Source organism: Entelurus aequoreus, linkage group LG22 (assembly GCF_033978785.1).
Source record: "Entelurus aequoreus isolate RoL-2023_Sb linkage group LG22, RoL_Eaeq_v1.1, whole genome shotgun sequence".
In the NCBI taxonomy this organism is placed as follows: domain Eukaryota; kingdom Metazoa; phylum Chordata; class Actinopteri; order Syngnathiformes; family Syngnathidae; genus Entelurus; species Entelurus aequoreus.
In genome coordinates, this window is record NC_084752.1 from 12,956,036 (window position 1) to 12,962,216 (window position 6,181).

General features: G+C 41.7%; 1 long non-coding RNA gene across 3 annotated transcripts in view; it reads left to right on the forward strand.

Annotated features, from left to right (window-relative positions):
* LOC133639309 (uncharacterized) overlaps positions 1–1,124 on the forward strand; it is a 58,131-nt gene extending 57,007 nt beyond the window's left edge. For all 3 annotated transcript variants that reach the window (XR_009823765.1, XR_009823766.1, XR_009823767.1), the window contains 3 exons: positions 8–492; positions 619–812; positions 974–1,124. This is a non-coding gene — a long non-coding RNA (uncharacterized LOC133639309). The remainder of the gene's footprint in view (positions 1–7; positions 493–618; positions 813–973) is intronic.
* The last annotated feature ends 5,057 nt before the right edge of the window (positions 1,125–6,181 follow it).

A 6,181-nucleotide genomic window follows, 5' to 3' on the forward strand; every position in this document is an offset into this window, starting at 1 on the left:
GGAACAGCAAACTGCTCCAATGGTGCCTTGGTTTGGTGGTGCCACACACGGGTCGACCCAGGCGCACACATCCTTCTTCAGCCCCCTCCAGAAGTACTTCTGGACCACCAGCTTTGCAGTGGCTTTTCTGCCCGGATGGGCGAGGCTGTGGATCGCTTCAAAAACAGCACGCCGCCAACCAACAGGAACCAGGGGCCTAGGCTGGCCAGTTGAGAGACCGCACCACAGCCTGAACCCTGAGTCACCGGCCACGACTTCCTCCAGGTCCAGTGTCCGAACCCCTCAGTGTCTGGATCTCACGGTTAGAGGCCTGTTCCGCACCCATACGTGAGTGGTCCAGATCGAACTGCACCGTGCTGACGGTCCCTTTGGAGAGGCATTCTGCGACCATGTTGGACTCGACCGCGATGTGTCGGATGTCTGTGGTGTACACCCAGATGATTGACAGCTGGTGTTGTTGGCGGGCGGCCCACGGCTCAGCCACCTTGGACCGTGAGTATGTGAGGGGTTTTTGGTCCACGAAAACCGTACATTTTTGGCTTTCCAAAATGATAACCAGACTCCCTGTTAAAGGTACTGTATTTACGCTCTCTCTTTCTGGTGGCTGAAATTGGCAAGCCACTGCTCCAGCACAGTGCCAACGGCATAGTCCGATGCATCCGTCGTGTGAGCAACCGGTGCCTCCTGGGATGGGTGGACAACATGGTGGCCTGGCACAGCGCGGCCTTCATGTCCTCGAATGCCTTGTCCCTCCCGGCCTTCCAGTCGACATCCTGGTTATGGGTCCCACCCTTCAGGGCTTCATACAGCAGGTGCATGACATGGGCTGCCGGACAGATGAATCGGTGGTAAAATGTAACCACCCCGAGAAATTCTCTGAGCCGTCGGGTCGAGCGTGGGTGTGGGGAAAGGCAGACTAATGTTTCTTGTCTTGTTGCTCTGTCTTCCTTAAAATGATTGTTTTGTTTTACAGTAAAGCAAGCGGTTGCGATGATAAAGGCTGTGCCAGACATCTTTCCATCCCCTATTGCTCCACCAAAGAAGTTTGGGCATGCAAGTGAGGCCGTGTTTCACATCCTCGAGGTAAAAAATGTTGTATGACCTTTTTTTTCCTGTACTTTACAGCAAGGCTATTCAACTATGTTGTTAAGGGGCCACATGTTTAGAACGCCAAGTGCCAGGAGGGCTAGACATTCTCCTGATTTCTTTATGCACAGTCTTTTAGCATTTCGATGACGGCCAACAATTGTATTCTTTTTCTGTTACTATGCACCTTGAATATAATAAAGAGGTGAGAAGAAATTGGATTCATATCTTCATTTAAGCAAGTGACATTTACTGTTCTATTAGTCAGGATTACTGATTGCAAGCATTAATATGATTTATGAATTCCACTGCATGTGGCATTTTAAGAAAATGATCCTACATAATGAGAAATATATTCTTAACTGTTGCCTTTCCATTAAGGAAAATAAAATAGTTTTTAGTATAAGTTTGCTGGTTTCAAGAAATGTATTGCCTATTGCATATCATTATGTCAAGATTATGGCACTAGTATTTACTTAATTGAAGAATATTTTTCAACATATTAAGAAAAAAGGTCTCTTTTTTTTTCTATCAAGAAAATTGCACTTGTTATTAGTGAGAATATATTTATTTTACAGTATTTTGGGGTTCATTGAGGTTAGCTAATTTTACTTGTTTTGGAAAGTCTTGACAAGCCAAATTTTCTTGTTCTACTGGCAGATAATTTAGCTTAATTCAAGTAAAATACCCCTAATTTGATTTTATTTTTTTCTTGTTTTTCAAAATTTTGCAGTGTATCTGCATTTGTATCCTGGTCACTTTGCAGCTAACCTTCACAACTGCCCCCTGGTTGTGATTACACTCACCAGCAATCAGGAAGCAACGGGGCTGGATCGTTGTGTTTTTTGCTTTGTATCGATTGTACAAAACCCAAAACCAGTGAAGTTGGCACTTTGTGTAAATGGTAAATAAAAACAGAATACAATGATTTGCAAATCCTTTTCAACTTATATTCAATTGAATAGACTGCAAAGACAAGATATGTAATGTTCGAAGTGTAACACGTTGTTATTTTTTGCAAATATTAGCTCATGGTTTGGTTTGGTGGTAGCGGGGGTGTATATTGCAGCCCGGAAGAGTTAGGGATGCATGGGATTCTGGGTATTTGTTCTGTTGTGTTTATGTTGTGCTACGGTGCGGATGTTCTCCCGAAATGTGTTTGTCATTCTTGTTTGGTTTGGGTTCACAGTGTGGCGCATATTTGTAACAGTGTTAAACTTGTTTATACCACCACCCTCAGTGTGACCTGTATGGCTGTTGATCAAGTATGTCTTGCAGCCACATATGTGTGTCTGCAGAATCCTCATACAACATGTGACTGGGCCGGCATGCTGTTTGTATGGTGAAAAAGCGGACGCGACGTTAAAGGCACGCCCTTAATATTGTTGTCCGGGTGAAAATCGGGACAAATTTGGGAGAATGGTTGCCTCGAGAGGTTGTCGGGAGGGGCACTGAAATTCGGGAGTCTCCCGGAAAAATTGGGAGGGTTGGCAAGTATGTTGCTAGGGCGGGATAGCCATTCAAAGAAGGTGAATTCATTAAAAAGTGCATGTTAGATTTTATTAAGAAATATTTTGTTGCGGCCCAGCCTCACCCAGTTTCTGCATCCAGTGGGCCCCAGGTAAATTGAGTTTGAGACCCCTGTTGTAAAGGATATCACCACATGGGCTCAGGAACACTTCAGAAAACCACTGTCAGTAACTACAGATCGTCGCTACATCTGTAAGTGCAAGTTAAAAGTCTACTATGCAAAGCGAAAGCCATTTATCAACAACACCCAGAAACGCCGCCGGCTTCACTGGGCCCGAGCTCATCTAAGATGGACTGATGCAAAGTGTAAAAGTATTCTGTGGTCGGATGAGTCCACATTTCAAATTGTTTTAGGAAACTGTGGAAGTCATGTCATGTCCAACAAAGAAGAAAAGAACCTTCCGGATTGTTATAGGCGCAAAGTTGAAAAGCCAGCATCTTTGATGGTATGGGGGTGTATTAGTGCCCAAGACATGGGTAACTTACACATCTGTGAAGGCACCATTAATGCTGAAAGGTACATACAGGTTTTGGAGCAACATATGTTGCCATCCAAGCAACGTTATCACGGACGCCCCTGCTTATTACAGCAAGACAATGCCAAGCCACGTGTTACAACAGCGTGGCTTCATAGTAAAAGAGTGCAGGTACTAGACTGGCCTGCCTGTAGTCCAGACCTGTCTCCCATTGAAAATGTGTGGCGCATTATGAAGCCTAAAATACCACAACGGAGACCCCCGGACTGTTGAACAACTTAAGCAAGAATGGGAAAGAATTCCACCTGAAAAGCTTCAAAAATTGGTCTCCTCAGTTCCCAAACGTTTACTGAGTGTTGTTAAAAGGAAAGGCCATGTAACACAGTGGTAAAAATGCCCCTGTGCCTTATTTGCACAAAAAAATATTAAGTTACTCAGTTCGAACATTAAATATCTTGTCTTTGCAGTCTATTCAATTGAATATAAGTTGAAAAGGATTTGCAAATCATTGTATTCTGTTTTTATTTACGAATTACACAACGTGCCAACTTCACTGGTTTTGGGTTCTGTACTATCGTCATCCCTTGTCAGAATAATTAAATGTCGTCATTCCCCATAAGTTAATTGATTAAGTGTGTTTGTTGAGTTAATTCATGTTTGCAACTTTGTTTGTTAGATTTATAACAGCCTCAATGTGCTAAGTTGAAAAAAAATGTGTGTACACTCTTCAGTTTTGGGCTCAGGTCACCTTCGACACCAAAATTGTTCACACGCAAAACAAAAGTAGTGCTCTGGCCTTGTGTTTTCCTCCACGTACTTTGCAGTTTCCATTTGGAGGCACTTTGAAACAAGTGTGATGCACTTTGATTGCCCTCACTTTGCTGAAAGGCAACAGTGAGTTCAAAAGTTCACGTTTGGTTGTGGAGTGAGAGAGGACGAGTGAGTAGATGGTGTGACCTCAGAATGTAAATTATGAATAAGCAGCTTTAGTTTTGAGCATTTCTGTGTTCACCTTGCTGGTGGTGAGGTCCCGGGTGCACGAAGGAAATAATTGTGGGGCTTTATAAAGGGAAAAAGTAGTGTAAACATGTATGTATAAATGACATGATGGCAAATTGCGACCTTCTTTTTAATTGATTTTTATTTTTTCAACGCGTATTCATTATTTTTCAAAAATAACACCAGCCAAAACATATAACAAACAGAGGAAAAACAAAACACACAAGACAAAGCAAATAAAACCAAACAAAACAAAACAATCCCCCCCCACACACACACTCACACTCACACACACACACACTCACACACACATTCACACATCCATCGAGAGAAGCTTACATGAACTAGAGAAAATCCAAAATGAAAAGAAATTAAGATAATAATAAAAAAAATAAAAAATCCATAACCTTTTTATTAAACCTAATACAGGGGCATTGTGGTTGCATTTGTGTTGCTATGGTAACGGCTACGCGAGACTTGTATTAGTATACACATGTTATATACATCCATGTAAGCTGAAACTAGCCAGAAGACATTTCAAAATGTGAAAATATTTGAAACAAGCACCAGTTGGAGACTAGCATATGTCATGAATAATTTTGTTATACAAAACCGCTAATTGTCCAAATATTGTATGCAAAAAAAAAAGACGTGAAAAAATACAAGATAAAAAGACTCGATTTGAGGATAAAAATACTAAAAACTAGTGAAATGATCTGTCCGTGCGGCTAGTTAATTTTACTCAATAAGACACCCTAAATTAAAATGTGTGTATTTAGAAATTAGCAGGACTTTTAAGATATAGATTAGTATTTTATTCTGAAAACAAGCATTATTTAACTTGCAAAGGTTTGGTTACAATCACGTGGTCTAGAGGCACATCCGGGCACTTCCGGGTTTCAGGCGATGGTTTGGAGCAGTGGTCACCAAACCTTTCGAGCCCAAGATCCCTGATCTTAGCCAAAAACCAAAGCAAGATCTACCAATGTGTCAACTATTTATATATATATGTATGTAAATATATGCATATATACCGTATTTTAAGGCGCACTTAAATTCCTTTTTTTCCCTCAAAACTCGACAGTGCGCCTTATAACTCGGTGCGCCAAATGTACGGAATAATTCTGGTTTTGCTTACCGACCTCAAAGCTATTTTATTTGGTACGTGGTGTAATGGTAAGTGTGACCAGTAGATGGCAGTCAAACATAAGAGGTTTGTGTAGACTGCAGTATGACTCAAGTAAATAATAATAATAATAATAATAATACCTGGGATTTATGTAGGGCTTTTCTAAGTACCCAAAGTCGCTTTACATGTTAAAAACCCATCATTCATTCACACCTGGTGGTGGTAAGCTACTTTCGTAGCCACAGCTGCCCTGGGGTAGACTGACGGAAGCGTGGCTGCCAATTTGCGCCTACGGCCCCTCCGACCACCACCTATCATTCATTCAACATTCATTCACCTGTGTGAGCGGCACCGGGGGCAAGGGTGAAGTGTCCTGCCCAAGGAAGAAAGTAAACAACACCAACATTTTATATGTTCCATTGAAAATATAGAACATTACACACGGCGCTCAAAAGTCCATCAAAATGTTTTAATTAATGGGCGGTATAGCTCGGTTGGTAGAGTGGCCGTGCCAGCAACTTGAGGGTTCCAGGTTCGATTCCCGCTTCCGCCATCCTAGTCACTACCATTGTGTCCTTGGGCAAGACACTTTACCCACCTGCTCCCAATGCCACCCACAATGGTTTAAATGTAACTTAGGTATTGGGTTTCACTATGTAAAGCGCTTTGAGTCACTAGAGAAAAAGCGCTATATAAATATAATTCACTTCACTTCACTTCACTAATACGACTTTGGTAAGCTATGAAGCCACACCACTTGATGGATTGTACTGTGCTTCAACATAGGAGTATTATTATGGTGTGTGTATAAGCTAAGATATTATCTGGCGTTTTGTTTCACAATATTATGCAAAAGCAACTTTTTTTTACCTTCTGGTACCTGCTGATCTGTATTTGGGATCTGCATAAGTCCTTAAATTGACTACGGCGTTGGCACGATTTTTCTCTATCTTCTTGTTAT